Below are 19,137 nucleotides of genomic sequence, written 5' to 3' on the forward strand. Positions count from 1 at the left end.
GCCTCATTTGACTTCAACAGAGATCTCACCTGCCCCCAGGGCCCATAACAGCCCACCAGAGCCAAGGTTGGGGTTGGGGGTAGGGGTGTCTGCAACTGTCACTTACAGTACCCTGCCATCCTTGAGGGCTGAGGAAATGAGCAGGAGGTCCTTTCTCCACGTGTTATCACATGCAATATCAGTGGGGCCATATCAAGGAAAAGAGACAAGCCACCAAGCAGACAGCTGAAGTGTTGTGGACTATCTTGAGGCAGTGTGCAACAGTGGTTAAGAGCACCTCCATTATGGGGCACCTGAATGGCTCAGTCGGTGAAGCATTTGACTTCAGCTCAGGTCATAATCTCCTATTTCACGAGTTCGAGCCCCGGTTGGGCTCTGTGCTGATGGCTCAGAGCCTGGAGCCTGCTTTGGGTTCTGTGCCTCCCTCTCTCTCTGCCCCTACCCGCCCCCCTCTCTCCTTCAAAAATAAATAAACATTAAAAAAATAAAAGAGCACCTCTGTTATGTACTAGCCATGTGACCTGGTGCTTCATTTTTCTGAGCCCCAGTTTTAATGTAGGTAAGATGGGGTAACCACACTGACCTGGTGGGCTTGCCGTGTGGATGAAATGAATGTAAGTAAAGGGTCGGCCCCGGGCAGCACTAGAGAGGTGCTCAGTGAATCCGTGTTCCCACGTGGCCATGTCTGGAAGCCATGTGATCCGCACACGTTGTGCCCGGCTCCTTGGGGCCCTGGCAGCCCGGGTTCCTTGCCAAGAGGGCAGTGACTGCAGCACCCTGGGCAAGGAGAGCCCATCCCCCTGGCAAACGCCCAACTGCCTCACGTTGCACGCATCTTGTGGTCTCTGCTCCCCTCAGGTCTCCTCCACCTGAGAGTGAGCTAGGGTCCTCCTTCCTACCCTAGAGACATTTATTTGTATGGCTCTTCAGGCTAAACGTCCTTTGTTGACTAAAGTTTCCCGAGTGCCTACTGGGAACAGTTCCGGGGGACCAGAAACCACTGAGAGTGGGCACAGGGAGGTGGGGTTCACACAGCCAGCCCAGGGCAGAGCAGCAAGTGGCCAGATGAGAATTGCAGGCACTGTTTCCGTGGCATCCCACCTCTGTCCCAGCTAAATTCTTTCTCAAGCATTAAAGTGTTGTTTTTTTTTTTTTGTGACTATAGAAATCATTACAGAACAGTTAAAAAATACAGAGAAATAGAAAGCACAAAATGAAAAATTCTGACAGCCCTGATCGACACATAACTGATGTTAAGATTTTGGTGCAGAGGCAGCTGGGTGGCTCAGTCAGTTAAGCGTCCAACTGTTGGTTTGGGCTCAAGTCATGATCTCATGGTTCACGGGATTGAGCCCTGCATCTGGCTCCTCACTGATGGCACAGAACCTGCTTTGAATTCTCTCTCCCTGTCTCTCTCTGCCCCTCCCCAACTCGTGCAGGAGCACATGCACACGATCTCAAAATAAATAAATAAACTTAAAAAAAAAAGATTTTGGTGTGTTTTGGGAATAGGAAGTACAATACAGGGAATATACCCAATAATATTGTAATAATGTACAGTGACAGATGGTAATTACACTTCTGGTGAGCACTGAGTAATGTATAGAACTGTTAAATCACTATGCTGTCCACCTGAGATTAATAGAACATTGTATGTCAACTATATTTCAATAATACAAAAAGATTCTGCTGTGTTTTATACTAGAGTTTTCTATGCATTTTAACCTGTCATAATGTATATATAGTTGTACACTCTGCTTTTTTTCATTCACCATAACGACATAAACAGTTTCCCAGGTTTTTACAACCTAGCCAGTTAAATTCTGCCCTGTTGATTTCAGCCCACTATTCTTTTTTTTTTTTTTAATGTTTTATTTATTTCTAGGAGAGAGAGAGCGATAGCGTGAGCAGGGGAGGGTCAGAGAGAGAGGGAGTCACAGACTGAAACAGGCTCCAGGCTCTGAGCTGGCAGTCAGCACAGAGCCCGACGCAGGGCTCAAACCCACGAACCGCGAGATCATGACCTAAGCGAAAGTCAGACGCTTAGCCTACTAAGCCACCCAGGCGCCCCTTCAGCCCGCTATTCTAACAAACCCCTTACTTTGTGTTCGGATTTAGCTGCCTCTCCCCAGAATAGAGTGACATTGGGTGCCAGCCTGGAGGAAAAGGGGGAGGGAGGAGGAGGTGAGGAAGAGAGGTAGAAGACAAGGAGGAGAGAAAAGAGAAAGAGGAGACAAAACCCATTCTCTCTGTTTCTCTCTCAGGCTAAATCTGTTTCTTAGTATTGAAAAACCCCAGGCAGCCCCCTGACCCCTAGAGTCACCTGAGCTCACCTGATGTCCTTCTGAATCTTCCCTCTGCTCATTCCACACACCCAATCCTAGAAGGAAAAGAACTCACGCCCTCATAGGAAAACAGCCTTCTTCCCTGACTGCCAGCCCTGCAGACCCTGGGCAACAACTTGCCTACACCTGAGTCCTCTGCCTGCTCGTTGCCTGCCCTGGTTCCCAGGCCTCTGTCGTCCCGTCACTTTCTTCTGATCCAGAACATACCCCAGCATATCAGAGAGGACTCAGAACTCCAGGTGGGTCTTGCTGAGTATGGAGTGGAGTAGGGCCATCACCTCCTGTGTTCCAGCCCCTATGCCTCTGTTAGTGCAGCCTATATTTACATTTGCTTATTTGCTAGTCTTTGCCTTGGCTCGTGGTCAACTCAAAGTCTGAGCTCCTTTTTGCATCATTGTTCTCCTACATTCTGTGCTTGGACAAGCATTTGAAGAAACCTGATGTAAGACTTGATACTTTGCCTTCTTTATATATTTGCATTGTGAAGTTTAGCTCTCTGTCTCTTGGCTTCTTGTTGTGGGTGAGTTTAATACGTGGGTGCTGTGTTTATGCAACTTATTGATACGGTGATAACCTGAACCAGGCCCAACACAGAAATCTCCTTCCCACAGGCCCAGGTCCATAACCAGAGCCTCTGTATGAGTTTGATCAGCATCCTAAAAACTTGTGAAGAAATATCACTTTCTCTACAAATCCAGTCATGCATAGGTATATACTCAAAAGAATTGAAAACAGGTACTAAAACAACAACAACAACATGGCTGAATGCTCATAGCAGCACTATTCACAATAGCCAAAAGGTGGAAACAACTCAAATGTCCATCAATGGATGAATGGATAAACAGAATGTGGTATATACACACAATGGAATATTACTCAGCTGTAGAAAAGGAATGAAGTTCTGACACATGCTACAACACAGATGAACCTTGAAAACATTATTCTGCATGAAAAGAGGCAGCCACAAAAGGTCACATAGTATATGATTCCGTTTATATGAAATAACCAGAACATACACAGCGACTGAGGAGAAAAGGGAATGAGGTGATGGCATTTTTGGAACTTAATAGAGAAGGTAGTTTTGCACAACACTGTGAATGTATGAATGTCATTGAATTGTGCACTTTAAAATGGTTTAGGGGTGCCTGCGTGGCTTAGTTGGTTAAGCGTCTGACTCTTGATTTCAGATTGAGTCATGATCTTGTGGTAGTGCAATCGATCCCCGTGTCGGTCTTCCTTGTGAGCACGGAGCCTGCCTGGGATTCTCTCTCTCCTCCTCTCTCTGACCCTCCTCCACTCTCTCGCACACATGCTCTCGCGCTCTCTCTCAAGATAAACATTTTTAAACGGTTAAAAAATAAAATGGTTAATTTTATGTTGTGAATTTCACCTCAATTTTTTAAAACATGCGTCTACAAAAGAAAAAGACACCCAATGCATTCTCAGACAGCCTTGTGCTGGGTATTGGGGACACACAGATGAATGAGACCTGCTCCCTGCCAGAGCTGGCAGAGCCCAAGCCTTTGAAGCTGAGAGGGGGCTACCCTCTGAAGTTCATCTTCCACAGTGCAGATTCTCTCATTCATTACTATTGACACCACCATGCAGACTTCCAAGGGTGCTGCCCCTCCCATCTTAGTGATCTGGGTTGGCACGACACAGAATGCACCCTCTGAGAAATTTTGCAGCAGAGAAACCTGACAGACGTAACCTCAGCCCTGTGATCAAGGTTAGTGACCACGGTGATAAGTCATGTTGGTCATATATACCCGTGATCTGATGTGATGAGACTGGCACTTTACCTGTGTCATTTTACTCCCAAGAACTTGCAACTTTAATCCTGAGAAGATCGTCAGAAAAACTCAAATTGAAAGCATATAAGATACCTGGCCAATGCTCCTCAAAACTGTCAAAGACATTAGGGGCGCCTGGGTGGCTCAGGCAGTTAAGCATCTGACTCTTGATTTCAGCTCAGGTCAGGATCTCTTGGTTTCATGAGCTTAAGCCTTGCATCAGACTCTGCACTGGAAGCACAGAGCCTGCTTGCTTGGGATTCTCTCTCTCCCTCTCTCTCTGCCCCTCCTCTACGTGTGCTGTCCCTATCTCTCTCAAAATAAATAAATAAAACTGAAAAAAACTGTGAAGGACATTAAAATAAACTAAGCCCAAGTAACTGTCCCAGACCAGAAAGAATGCAGATAGGCATGGTGATGTGGTGTCCTGGGACATAAAAAGGACATCAGGTAGGGGTGCCCTGGGTGGCTAAGTCAAGCACCTGGCTTCAGCTCAGGTCATGATCTCATCCATCTGTGAGTTTAAGCCCGGCGACCACCTCTGTGCTGACAGCTCAGAGCCTGGAGCCTGCTTCAGATTCTGTGTCTCCCTCTCTGTCTCTGCCCCTTCTCCACTCACATTCTGTCTCTCTCTCTCTCTCAAAAATAAATAACATTTAAAAAATTTTAAGAATATTTGGTAAAAGCTAAGGAAATCCAAGTAAAATACAGACTTTAGTTTGTTAATAGTAATATATCAATATTGGTTCATTAGTTGTAGTGAATAAAGATAGTTCCCAACTTATGATGGTTTGACTTCAGATTTTTCACCTTGAGGATGGTAAGAAAGGGACGTGTATTCAGTAGTAACTGTACTTCAGATTTTGAGGTTTGATCTTTGCCCGGCTCTCTGGTGATGCTGGGCAGTGGCAGCCTGCTGTAGCTTCCTGTCAGCCGGGCGGTCAAAGGAGTAAGCCACTGATATGCTTACAGCCATTCTGTACTACACAAGCTTTCTGCTTGTCACTTCCAGTACAGTATTCAATACATTTCATGAAATATTTCACACTTTACTGTTACAAAATGGTCTTTGTGTTAAGTGATTTTGCCCAACTGTAGGCTAATGTAAGCGTTCTAAGCGAGTCTAAGGTAGGCTAAACTAAGCTATGAGGTTCAGTAGGTTGGATATATTACATACATTTTTAACTTAATGATGGAGTTCTTGGGACATAACCCCATTGTAAGCAGAGGAAGATCTGTCTGTATGTTACAATAGAGGAAACTATTAAGGACCGGAATAAGGCTGTTCAGACAGAGACGACAGTGGGGAAATGAACAGAGTGGAGCGTGACCTACTAACAGTTTGTAGGTGTCACTACTAAGCAGCCGTAGCAGGCGTCACATGCTCTCCAGGAGCTAATTGACCCCAGGGAGAAAAATAAGGCTTGCCTGATTGTGACCCTGCTTTCCAAGTCCCCGACTGCCTCCTCCTGACTTGGGAGCATGCTTGTAGTCACCAACGCCTTAAGAAATCCAGGCGAAGAGAACCATGGTCTCTCTTCAATAGTTTAGGACCCTACAGAAGTTCTGCTTTTCGGGCCCTGGACACCTCTCCTCCAGGGGACTTACACCAGGAAGAAATTTAGATGAGATATCTCACTATCTTCCCACGGGGTATAGCCTTGAGACCTTGTGGTTATGTTCTAAGTCAACAGTACACCAATATCTTAATCCAACATAATATTCATAGATACTCCTGTCCATTAACCAGGTGTCATTTTCTTCTCTACGGAGCAAACATTTCTTCATTTGTTACACGAGGATATCATAGATGCCTTAAAACAAGGCCTTTCTCAAATATAAATGCAGGGCAGGGAAGTATAGAGGTTAAGAGGAATGGTTTGGAATACATAACCCTAGATTCAAATCCTGATTCCATCACTTAATGAATTTACTTAAACCCTATGACCCCAGTTTCTACAACTGTAAAGCAAGGATAATAATAATGTTTATTTTAGGGGCACTTGGGTGGTGAAGCATTCAACTCTTGATTGCAGCTCGGGTCATAATCTCACAGCTCTTGGGTTCGAGCCCTGCATCAGGCTCTGATGCTAACAGCATAGAGCCTGCTTGGGATTCTCTCTCTCCCTTTCTCTCTGCCCCTTGCCATGCCCCTCCCTCTCTCTCTCAAAATAAATAAACATTAAAAAAATAATGTCTATTTTATAGGATTGTTGGAGAATGAGATGAGATAATTCATGTCATATCCACATAGTACCTGGCATAAGGTCTCAGGCTCCTGAAAAGTTTCTTGGGGAAAGTTGATGAGAAGTCCACAGGTCCCTGGGAATTTGCACCTGCCACCAAGGCCACAGGTTCATTAGCGATACAGAAGCCAGGATAGAGAAAGAGTGCTGGCTCAACCCTGGGGCCAGTGGGTAAAAAGGAAGGAAAAGCAAAGGATTTATCCATAACCAAACTTGACTCTGAGGGTCACTGGTGAGACTTCCAGAGTGGCTCTCAAGGTCTTGTGCATGTCTGTACCCAATAGTACTTTCTATTCTCCAGGTTCATGATCAGATGACTCATCATTAAAACTGCCCCATGTCCACCCCACTGAGGACTTGCCCTGCACCAGGCACAAACTTGGAGAGGAGAGGGAAGCCTAGGAGATCCAAGGCATGAGTTGATGTGACCTGAGCTCCCCGAGCACGCCTGGTGTGTGAGATACTAGCCCTTTAACTGACAGACTGGGAGGAGACCCAGGCAGTACTTCAGGGCACCCACAGTGATGGAACAGCCAGAGTTTTGGGGAATATTTTACCTTGGTGCCCAGCACTGTGCCTGGCACGTAGTAGGCCTGGACTGTGGCCATTGAATACCTTGGTGGGGGGGAGGGTAGAAGGACTTCTAGGGTGGTGTGTGGAAGGACGTGGAAACCTGAGTCGCAGAGGAAGAATGCTGTGAGTGTGCACAGGGCCCAGCTCTCCCAAGGGTGCTGGGGAGCCACATGACTCAGCGTAGGGCAGGGCTGCAGGCTGGAGGAAGGGCACAGCACTGAGGAAAGGGCAAATGAGCCCCAGGAGGAGCTCATCCCTGCCTTCCTGCTTCCTTCAGTCCTTCCATAGTTTACTGCTTCTGGGCAAAGGCCTCTGCAGAAACACAGACAAGCGATAGCTTTGTTGGCATTTGCATCATAAGTGGCAAAGATCAAAATGGGATAAAGTGACAAATATAAGTAACATCTCGGAAATGACTTAAAAAACAAGGACAGCTCGGTGTAACTGGGTTAAAATCCCAGTTTAGCCTACCTGCCTAAACTCCTAGCACTTCAACGCCCTGATCCTTAGTGTCTTCAATCTGGGTACAGGAGACGGTGTCTGCAGTGGGCTGGGCTCATTCACCTGGTCTGGAGCTTGATGAAGTACAGGTAGACATCACCACCTATCACTGTCCCAGACTGTGGCAGTGAAGGGGCCCGGACAAACAGATGCTAAAGGCCACAAGGGCCTCCAGGCAGGGCCAGAAAGCCAGTCACCTTTCCTGAAACTGTTGAGTGACCGTGATCACCTACTAAAATGGCCCCAGCAACATCCAGTGCCCAAGCGGAGATAACAGTGCAGTATGCCCGGTCCTCCCAGCAGGCCCTCAGCTCTCTAGCAATCCAATTCCTGTGCTGGCCTCTCGGTCGTCCTGGAGGGCATGGGAGAAGAGGAAGGCTCTGTTCTGCCTTCAGGAAATGCAGAATCTGGTAGGACCAGCCACGTGCTGAGCCACAGCACGCGATGTCAGGCCTCCCCGGGTCACAGGTCCCCAGCACAGGCCGGAGTTGCCTAGTTCAGCCTATTTGCGTGGTGCCCTCTCAGTCCTGCTAGGACTCATCCTCCTCCAGGCCAGCTGCAGTCCTGGCCCTGCCCATTCACTGCTCACACCAGCCTTTCTCTGCTGCTCACACCAGCCTTTCTCTGCGCTCTCTCCTCCATCTGGAAGGCCTTCTTCCTACTGCAATGGTGAAGGTTCCCAGGAGGCGCTCCCTCTCATTTCTTCCACTAATTGATTGAAGCCTGTTCTTGGGTAGGGCCTCAGTGAAGCAGAACGTGGGCCCCACCTGCGTGAAGCCTCATCGGTTCCTGTGAAAGGGCAATTATCTCTCCATTCTGTCATTGTTGGTGAGGTGAACTGGTGTGCAGGGCAGGAGGAATTCTGGTGCTGCCTCCTGGGGCCCTGGGGCCTCTCTCCACAGCCCTCAATGCCCCTAATTCCTGGTTCTCCCTCCTTCACCCCCCTACCTTCCAACAAGGCATCTAGAAGTTCATGGAGAAGGGACTCCGGGAGCAGCGAGGTAGGTGGCCAGAAGTCTGGTCATCTGAGAGTCTAGGACCTTCCCCTGTTTAAATCCTGGTTCCAATGACCTTTTCCACCTGGAGTTGCCAGATAAAATAGAAGACACCCAGTTAAATTTGAATCTCAGAAAAACAATGAATAATTCTTTCACATAAATAATATTTGAGACAGCTTATCCTAAAAAATTATTCATTGCATTTCTGAAATTCAGAATTTTATTTGCTAAATCTGGCAACCCTTTGCCAACCTCTTATTTCAAAATCTGCCACTCACCTTACAATGAGGTTCTGGGACACCATCACAGAGGTCTTGAGCCTCTAGCAACATACTCAGCAAAACAGGAATTTAGAGTTGGAAAGAACATGGAAGAGTTTTTTAAGTTTACCTATTTCTTTTGAGACAGAGAGAGAGAGATGCAAGAAACAGAGAGAGAGAGAGAGAGAGAGAATTCCAAGCAGGGTCCACACCATCAGCACAGAGCCTGAAGTGGTACTTGAACCTATGAACTGTGAGATGATGACCTGAGCCAAAACCAAGAGTCAGACATGTAACCAACTGAACCACTCAAGTACCCCAGAACACGGAAGATTATTTAGCTCCATTCCTCTCCCTTTATGTGGACTAGGAGACTGGGGCCCAGAGGGGACAGACACTGGCAAGCCCTTAAGCCTCCTCCCACCCCCTTGGCTGCAACTTGGGCCTCCTGGAGAGCAGAAGGACCCCAGAAGCCAGGCCCTTTCCAGGTAAGGCAAGGTGGGAGTCCCCCACCACCACCCCCAGGCACTTTCCGGGATCCTGACACCCCGTGAGTCACCTCCACCTGTCAAGACAGATCTGGAGTGGTGCCAAGGCCCTGGGGCTCCTCAGCTCCTGCTGGGCTCCCTGCCTGAGGAGTCAAGTTGAGGGAAGAAGGGGGTCTCATGTGCAGCCTGTGTAGGAGTGGGTGGGTGGGGCTGGACTTTGTGGGAGAGGCTGGTCTTCCAGAAAGCTCACCCCTTCAGGCCCTACTAATAGCCAGGCCAACAGGGGCTCTCAGAGATGTCTCAGTTCAACTCCCAGGAAGGCAGGGAGTAGGGGCAGGATCTTGACCAAAATCACCCAGCCAGCTGGGACCACAATCAGGTTCTTTTTCTCAAATGAATACTCCATGCTCCGTGCTGAATCTGCCAACCCCCACCCTGTTCCGTGTTTCTTCAACTCACTTTGTCCTTCTTGACATTATAATATATATTCATTTGTTTATTGTCAGTCTCTAGCTAAAGCATAAATCCTGCTCAATGTCTAGAGATCCTAGAACAGTGGCTGGCATGGAGTAGGTGCTGACCAAGCGTCTGTTGCCCCTGTTAGGTCTCACCTTGTGGGGGCACGTTCCGTGATGCCAGAGTTCTCCCATCCTCAGACATGCATTGCAGCTTCTGCCAGGAGCATGGCTCTATGCTGGGCTGTGAGTCTCTAGGTCTGGGTTTGTGGCTCCCTCCCCCTCCTTTCAGCCCAGCCTCCATCCTGGGACTAGAAAGTAATAGCACAGGGCTGGGATGCACTGACAGTGGGTCTGCGGGTACTGCTTGGTGAGGAGCTTGGATCCCACCCATCTGTCCCAGCACACCCTTCTTCTTCTTATTTTTTAAAAATATTTATTTATTTTTGAGAGAGAAAGAGAAACAGCATGCAAGCAGGGGAGGGGCAGAGAGAGAAGGATACACAGACTCCAAAGCAGGCTCCAGACTCTGAGCTGTCAGCACAGAGCCCAATGTGAAACTCGAACTCATAACACTTAACTGATTAAGCTGCCCAAGCACCCCACCCAGCACACCCTTCTAGAACAGACAAACCTAAAACACCTGGGCATGGCCAGGAAGCTCAATCCCAGAGTCCCACCAGTGAACCACTACCAGGCAGTGTGGCCCAGAGGATAGCGCCGAGCCAGGAGCTGCTGACCTGTCTGCCTCACTGTGATACCTGGCTCGCCCCCACCCCTCACTAGGTCTCATTCTGTCTCTATCTGTAATTCTGGTTTCTGGCTGGCTGATCTGTAAAGCTTGCCAGTTCAGCCTTCCTTTGGCTTCTTCTTACTTCCTCTCTGTCCCAGACCTCTGCACCAGCCACTCCTACCCTACCCTGGGGGTGTCCCTTATCCTCAGGCCCCAGTCCCTCCCCTCCATCCTGGTCAGACCCTTTGCTGACTCTGTCCCTGTCCTTCCCTGGGACCCACATCCAAGTCCTGTCTGTCCTAAAAACCGTAGGTGGTTGGGACTCCTAGGACTATCCTGGGCCCACTTGAGACACTCCCAAGTCATTCAGAGGCTGTTATTCAGAAAGGATCTGTCCAGACTTGCCTGACCCCAAGCTGTCTGACCAGTCTAGATATTCCCATTTCTGGTCACACCACCTCTTTGATGTGTCCAAAAGAGGGCTCTGCGTCTTTCCCCAGGCCTTCTCCTCTCTCAAGCTCAGCAAGGACACCGCCTGCCAGCTGGCCGCTTGGGCCAAGAACTCTGAGAATCATGGAGCCTGCTCTCCCTCCCTCCTTGCCCTCATCCAATCCATCATTCAGTCCTGACCATCCCTCTGTAATATCCTGGGGACTGTCCACTTCTCAACTTCTCCAGCCTCATCTATGTTCATACTTCATCTTCTCTCACTTGACCTTGAAATCTTCTCAACTCTACTCTTTCTGTCTTCAAGACACACCCCATGCAGCAGCCAGGGAGGAAATTCTACTGACAGCAAATCCACCTCATCACTCCCCTACTCAAAACCCTCCCATGGCTCCCCACTGCCCTCAGCATGAAGTCTGCTCCTTGGCCTGGCATTCAAGGCTCTTCATGATCTGTCTGTCTCACCAGCTCATCGCACACTGCTGTTCCACTGGCTATTGAGCATTCAGCTCTCCCAGTTTTGGCTCAAGACTTTCCTTCCACCTGGAAGGATTTCCTCTTTCCTAAATCCTAAGATTCCTCCACCTTCACTCATCTGGAGAGTTCACAGTGGGAATCAACTTGGTATCAGGGAGGATGGATAAACAAGGCTTTTCTCAGGGTACATGTGTGTTTTTTTAGAGTCAGTCAACATTTATCTATTCATGTACACATAGCCTTGTTTCAGAAAGGATTTGAGGTTGGCCGTTAAATATTTATTGAGTGGCAGCCCCATGCAGCAAAGCCCCATTACGCACATACAATCATCCACGCTCCTACTCATAGACCCAACCAGGGAACCATGAGGGCCAGAGCAGGGGGCTCCAGCACGAGACATCTCAGGAAGAAATGGAGAGCTCGGGAGGTGGGAGAGTGGCTGGAATGAGTGAACAGTGGGAAGGGCATGGGAGGAGGCAGATACAGAGGGAAGAGAAGGAACAAAGCCTGCAGGTAGGGGAAGGGAGGAGAACCACAGCTTCCCTCTGTGACCCCTGCTTGCATTTCCTTTCCCTCTTGCCCAGATCAGCTTCAAGACCTGCTTCCCTTTCCTCTTGCAACATAGCTGGGTGAAGGACAGAGTGGGGATGGAGGCCATGGGGGTGAAGACTGTGGGAGCCACCAAGGCTCCAGTTCCCAGTGGGAAGGAGCCTGCAGCACCAGCCAGCAGACAGCCCTGTGGGCACAGCTGGCTCCTGAGTTCCCTGTGCTCTTCCCATCCTTCATTCCCCTCCTCTGTCCTGACCAGTCTGTGAAGATATATCACCACTACCATGTCATCAGGGAGGAAACCAAGGATCAGAATGTTGGTAGCAGAGCAAGGACTCTATCCCTTTGTTATCAGAAGCTAAAACCCTTCCTCTACAGGACTGCCTGAGGACTGATCTTCATGGGCTGCTTTAGATGCTGGGCTCCTCTATATCTCCACCCAGCCCTGAGGCACAGGGCAGAGAACCCAGCTGGGCTCCTGGAAGCCTGGGCTTCAGCCCCAGCTTTTCCATCCCTTGCTGGGTGACCTCAGCCCCTCGCCCTTTCCCTTCTGCAGGCAAGGTGCTGAGCGACAGGGTCTCTGAGTCCTGAGTTCTCTGATGTCTGTGACTTCTGGTTTCCACAGGGTTTGGTTTGTCTGTCTGGAGAGGTCTGTCCAAACTGAGAGCAGGACCAGGTGCTATTGCATCCTGCTGGTCAGTACTGAGTGGGGCTTTCCAGGCAGTAGGGATGGTGGCCAGGGGGTAAGGAATCTAATTTTATCTGTCGTAGTCAAAGCCGGGGCTGGTCTGGCCCACTCCCCGACTGACCCCAACTGACCCCAATGCTGAGCAGGGAACGGATTCAGGTTGAGCTGAGGCAGCTGTCAAGACAGCCCTAAAATTAGCCCCAACAGGGACAGGGAAGGGCCCTGGCCCAGGCCTCAGGCTCCAACAGCCTCGAGGGACCCAGCCCTCACCTCACTCAAGGAGGGAGAGGTCAGCCAGAGTTCTGGCAGTGACCCTAACATGATGCTAGGTGGGGAGAGTCACAAACAAGTATGGACACATTTCAGGAGAGGGACTGAAGAGCAGGCACCCTGTGCCAGTTGCTTGGGCCCTGATACGGTTCCCAGCTCCCAGCCTGTCAGCCCTGGGAAGGACCAGGGAGGGGCCTTGCTATTTATATTTTTCTAGAACAGGGTTGAGGGGGCCAACCTATCCTCCCAAGGCTGAGTTGAATAACCTCACACATTAGCACCAACTCCCAAACACAGAGGAGGGGCCAGGAGGTATATCAGCCTGCTGACAGGGCATAGGTCCGAGGCACCAGGGCCAGGCCCAAAGCCAGCCCCCTTTGGCTCAAGGATAAGTGCCCACTTCCCTCCTCCCCACCCTGACACCTTGAGGTAGGTCTGGGGTGGGGGTGTGAGATTCTTCAAGATTCTAATGCACTCCCAGCTTAGTCTACAGACCATACTTTGATCATGAATCTTACTTCCCAGCCAGACTGATTGGACCCCACAGCCAGGTTTCCTGTCTTGGTTCCCCAGGTATTCCCTTCCTTCACCCCAGTAGCCTGGCACAGGCACATAGGCACATGATACATATGGCAGGTGGCTGATTTTTTTCACTGTGGGTTCCTGCCCAAGTGTGTAGGTAGGTGTGCTTGGCAATCCTTGTGCCTCTGTCTATATTGCACATGGCTGGTTACATGTGTGGAGAGTGTACAAAGATGTGTGTGTATAATAATAATGAAAAGCAGCTAAAATTTTAAAAATAGCTGACCTCTATTGAACACTATGCCCAGGTAAGCTTCTAACACCGTTACATACAATATCTTACTTAATTCTCATAGCAATTCTGATGAGATGAGAACATTGAGGCTCACAGAGGTTAAGTGACTTGCTCAAGGTCATATAGCTGACAAAGCAGTAGTCAGGGCTGCCAGTGAGGACTGGGCTTTACAAGTGCACACGTGTCTGTTAGAGCACTCACCTTGAATTTTGAACCATGTGTGCAACTGGTGGGTAGGAGTGTGTATAGAAGTAAAGCGGCAGCAAGGATGAGGAGGTGAGGTAGGAGTCCTGCACAATTCGGAGCATGTGCAGAAAGCAGGTAGGGAGAAGGAAGGAGACACAGGTATGAGTCAGACCGGCCTAGGCTTGAGTTCTAATGCTGCTGCTGCCACTGCCAGGCTAAGCTTTGATTTCCTCCTCTGTGACATGAGTGTATAATAGTTGCCTTATGAGGCTGCTGCTCTGAGAAAGAAATGTGATAACAAATACAAAGTGGCAAGCCCAGAGAAAGCTGACACACAGTAGGTGCTTGGAATATATGAGGTGGCCCTTCCTCTGGTGGCTGGAGTGCTTGGCCATTTGGGGAGTGGCTTCTGACCTGGCTGGTTGCAGCTGGCTTACTGGATTAAGAGGAGGGGTCCTGGGGAAGGACAAGGACAAGGAAGGGCAAAGGGGCAAGGCCAAAAGGGACAGCCCCTTTTGGGGATACAGCGGAGAGACCACCCCAGGGAGCTACAGACATCCAGACAGGGTTCAGCACCTGGCTAACTGCCCCCTGTGTTGGCAGGCTGCGAGGAGAGGCTGCAAGGCTGGACACCCCCAACTCAGGAGAAGCCCTTTCAGAAAAACAAACACCTTGTCCCTTGACTCAGCCCTCAGCTATGCCAGACACAGACCATGCCCTCTGGGGGCCAAATATCCTCTGGGCTGGGCCAGAGGGCCTTTGGAAGTCTCTGGTGACTCATTTTCTCTTCCTCCACCTACGACCTTAATGTTGCTCCTGGAGCTGGGGGTGTCTCAGCAAATCTGTGGCTCAAGTCACTCCTCATAATGAGCTGCCTCCTGTAGGCCTGTAAAAAGTGGGAAGTCGCGTTGGTAGGCATTAGTCTCTCCTGGGGCCCAGAGTGGAGAGGCACCCATGTGGATCCCCTGGACAGACCTCCCAGAAGCAGGTGCTGGGGAATGGAGCCCAAGGACACATTGCTTATGAGAGCCAGCTAAAGGTGGCTCCAGATAGCTCACTGCATTCACTTCCTTTGTCTTCCATGTGAGGATACCAAGGCCAGGAGATGGCCATCACCACGCCAGGGTCACCAGGAGAAGGGGCACAGAGGTCACCCCAACCACCCACCCACGATGCTGAGGGGAGAGATTCCAGAAAGACTGTGAAAGACTCTGGCGTCCCCTTGTGGTATGAGGGAAGAAAGACAGGGGCTTGGCAGAGATTTGTAAAACAGGCTCCTAGGGTGGAGTGACTGACCGCCTGCCCTTATGGAAGTGCCCTTCCCGGGTAATGGGGTGAGAACTGTCTCCAGTTACACGACTCCTGCCCCTACTGGTCACTCCAGTCTAATATCTACCTCCTCCACCAGCCTTGGAACCTCCAAGAGTGGGACGGTGTCTGTTTCTTCCGATCCCTAGGATACACTGGGAGGGCATTGTGAGGAAGTGGTTTGGACTGAATTGAATCCAGTATAAATGGAAGGAAATTGTGGAATGTGAACAAAGATTTATACACAAGAATATTCATCAAATCCATGTCTGTAAAAGCAACATTCTGTTGACAATTGTTGAAGTGGCTGATGGGTACAGGGGTTCATTACACTATTCAATTCATTTTTGTGCATGTTTGAAGTGTTGTGAAACAAAAGGATTAATAGAAAACATAAGGTCCAACAATAGGAATCTAAATAAATTATGATGCAGCTATGCAAAGGAGTAATGTCTGAAGACATTAAAGATGCTGCCATGGAGTTCTTTTGTTTTTAATTATAACAGATTTATTGATATATAAGTCATGTAACATATAATTTAATCACTTAAAAGTGTATAATTTAATAGTTCTTAGTATATTCACAAGGTTTTGCAACCACCACCATAATCAATTTTAAAACATTTTTTGTCACCCCACAGCAAATCCCTATGCCCATTAGCAGTCACTGCTCATTTGCTCCCCAACCCAGCCCACAGATATATTTTCTGACTCTATAGATTTGTCTTTCTGGACATTTAATAAACAGGATAACATAATATGTGGTCTTCTGTGTCTGACTTTTTATACATCGTATAATGTTTTTAAGATCTATTCATGGGGCACCTGAGTGGCTCAGTCGGTTATGGGTCAGACTCTTGATTTCAACTCAGGTCATGGTCTTGTAGTTCATTAGATCGAGCCCTGAGTGAGCTGGCTTGGGATTCTCTCTCTCTCTCTCTCTCTCTGTCCCTCCCCTGCTTGTGCTTTCTCTCTCTCTCTCTCAAAATAGATGGATAAATATTTTTTAAAAAAAGACAAGCTGCTATTTAAATTTCTTTTAATGTTTATTTATTTTTGAGAAAGAGAGAGAGAGAGACAGAGTGTGAACAAGAGAGGGGCAGAGAGAGAAGGAGACACAGAATCTGAAGCAGGCTCCAGGCTCCAAGCTGTCAGCACAGAGCCTGATGTAGGGCTTGAACTCACGAACTGTGAGGTCATGACCTGAGCCAGAGTTGGAGGCTTAATCAACTGAGCCACCCAGGTGCCCTGACCAAGCTATTTGAAAAAAAAAAAAGAAAGAAAGAAAAGAATTATCTATGTTGTGGCATGTATCAGTACTTCATTCCTTTTTATGGCTGAATACTATTCCATTGTATAGATATACCACATTTTATTTATTCACTCATTAGTTGGTGGACATTTGAGCTGTTTCCATTTTTTAGCTGTTATAAATAAAGCTATTAACATTCATGTACAAATTTTTGTATGGATATATGTTTTCATTTCTCTTGAATATATACTTATGAGTGAAGTTGCTGGATCATCCAATCACTTTATGCTTAACTATTTGAGGAACTGTCAGACTGCTTTCCAAAGGGACTGCACCATTCTACGTTCCCAGGGGCGGTGTATGAGGGTCCAATTGCTCCACATCCTTGCGACATTTGTTACTATCTGTCTTTTTATATTCTAACAACCCTAAGAGGTATGACATATGTAATTTTTAATGACACGGAAAGTGTCCTTGGTATAATGTTAGATCTTTTTTTTTTTTTTTTTTTTTTTTTTTGAAAAGCAGGCTTTGGAACTGTTTATGCAGTGTGATCTCAACTCCATAAAATATACATGTACACAGAAATCAGACCAAAAAATAATCTACCAAAATGTTAATATGGTTATCTATGAACAATTTAGGATGATTTTTATTCTTTTTTTAAAAATTTTTAATGTTTATTTCTGAGAGAAAGAGTGAACATGGGACAGGCAGAGAGAGGAAGATACAGATACAGAAACAGGCTTCAGGCTCTGAGCTGTCAGCACAGAACCCAAGACAGGGCTTGAACGGCTTGAACCCATGAATTGTGAGGTCATGACCTGAGCTGAAGTCAGACGCTTAACTGACTGAGCCACCCAGGCGCCTCCTAGGGTGATTTTTGTTCTTAAAGTTTTGATAATGTTAACATGTATTGACAAAAAAAAAATACAATGTTATACAATAAGGAAAAGAAAGTCAATAGATATTAGAGATATAAGGCAAATAAATTAAAATAAAACATTAAAAATGTACTGAATGAAGCTGATCACATGACCAGAGTACAGAATCTTGGGTACCTGGGGGGAGGGTCTGAGTGAGGATGGGAGAGACAGAGGAGTCAGGCTACTAATTCCAGGGTATGAGGGTGTCCAGAAAAGAAACATCACTCTCAGTAGGAATCAGGGAGAGCTTCGTGGAAGAGACAACCCTGAAGCTGGCTGGACTCTGAAGCAAGAAGCAGATTTAGATTCATAGAGATGGGGGGATGGGGTGCAGATGTCCGCTATGTCAGCACAGACCTGACCTCTCTGCATACAGAGTACTGAGGTTGCAGACAAGGACTCCAGAAACAGTAGCCAGTGCAAGCCTGGCTTTGCCCTAACTTGGGGTAACTGACCTTGCCCAGTGTGCTGAGGATGAGTTTCCTAAACTGAAATGGCCATGATAACTTCCTTTAAGGGTTATGGTGAGCACTGAGTGAGATAAGAGTGTGGAGTCGCCTCCAGCACAGGCCTGGCCCACAACAAATGCATGATTTGTTGCCAGGAGAGAGGGAGAGGCAAGATTGATTTTAAGGATTGGAGGATGATGAGTGATGGGGGAGGTTTGAGGGGAGGGACCTAACGTTCCAGGCAAAAGCTTCTGGGATCCTGAGTCCCCTGCCTGGGGTGGGGTGTTGGAGGGAGGGGCGCCAAACCCTTTCACAATAGAGGAGTTACCCCAGTAAAGACACAAATAGCTTCCTGGGAGGGAGGCCAAGCAGCCATGGTGTCTACTTTTACCAGCTAAGACCGAAGAGGTAAGAACTGGCTTAAGGTCACATAGGGAAATCCTGGCCTCCAGGCTGAGGGCTCTTCTGCAGGAAGTGATCTCAGAAGCAGGGGCTGCAGTGGGAATCGGGGATTTGCATCTGAGTCTTATGCATCCTTCCCACCCACCTCTCTGGCAATGGCCCCCCCTGTGGTCCTGTAGTTGGAATAAAGCAAGAGGGTACTCTTATTGTCTTCTTTTACTCTTCTATTTCTTCCAAACTCTCCATACTGGGTGTGTCCGACCTTTGTCACTGTAGTCAGTGGTATATGCTACAGTTGCTACTTTTCTTTGAGAGAGTGAGAGAGAGAGAGAAAGAATCCCCAAGCAGGCTCCATGCTCAGTGCAGAAACTGACGCGGGGTTCAATCCCACGCCCCTGGGATCATGGGATCATGACCTGAACCTAAATCGAGAATCGGGCACTGAGCCGACTGAGCCACCAAGAAGCCCCAACTGTTGCTACTTTAAATTTTTTTGTAGAGACAGATACAAGCAGAGGAAGAGCAGAGACAGAGGGAGACAGAATCTGAAGCAGGCTCCAAGGCTCTGAGCTGTCAGCACAGAACCCAATATGCGGTTCAAACCACAAGATCATGACCTGAGCCAAGGTCGGACGTTTAACCAACTGAGACACACAGGTGTCCCCCAGTTTAGCAATTTCTTAAAAACTAACCGGATAACTGCACAACCAACCATTCCACTTCCAGGCATTTACTCAAGAGAAATGAAAGCTTTTGTCCAAATAAAGACGTGTACACAAATATTCAAAGCAGCTTTATTTGTAATATCCTCAAACTAGAAGCAAGCCAATGCCTATCAATGGGTAAATGGAGAAACAAAGTGTGGTAGCTATGAACAATGAAATACTGGTAATAAAAGGAACAAAAAGGAATGAGCTGGTGGACAGCTTCTGGGTGGTGGTGTGAGCAGCCCTGCAGACCCTTTCCCAGTGGAA

The sequence above is a fragment of the Hyaena hyaena genome, unplaced genomic scaffold (genome assembly GCF_003009895.1).
Source record: "Hyaena hyaena isolate Hyena2069 unplaced genomic scaffold, ASM300989v1 scaffold_848, whole genome shotgun sequence".
NCBI lineage: Eukaryota > Metazoa > Chordata > Mammalia > Carnivora > Hyaenidae > Hyaena > Hyaena hyaena.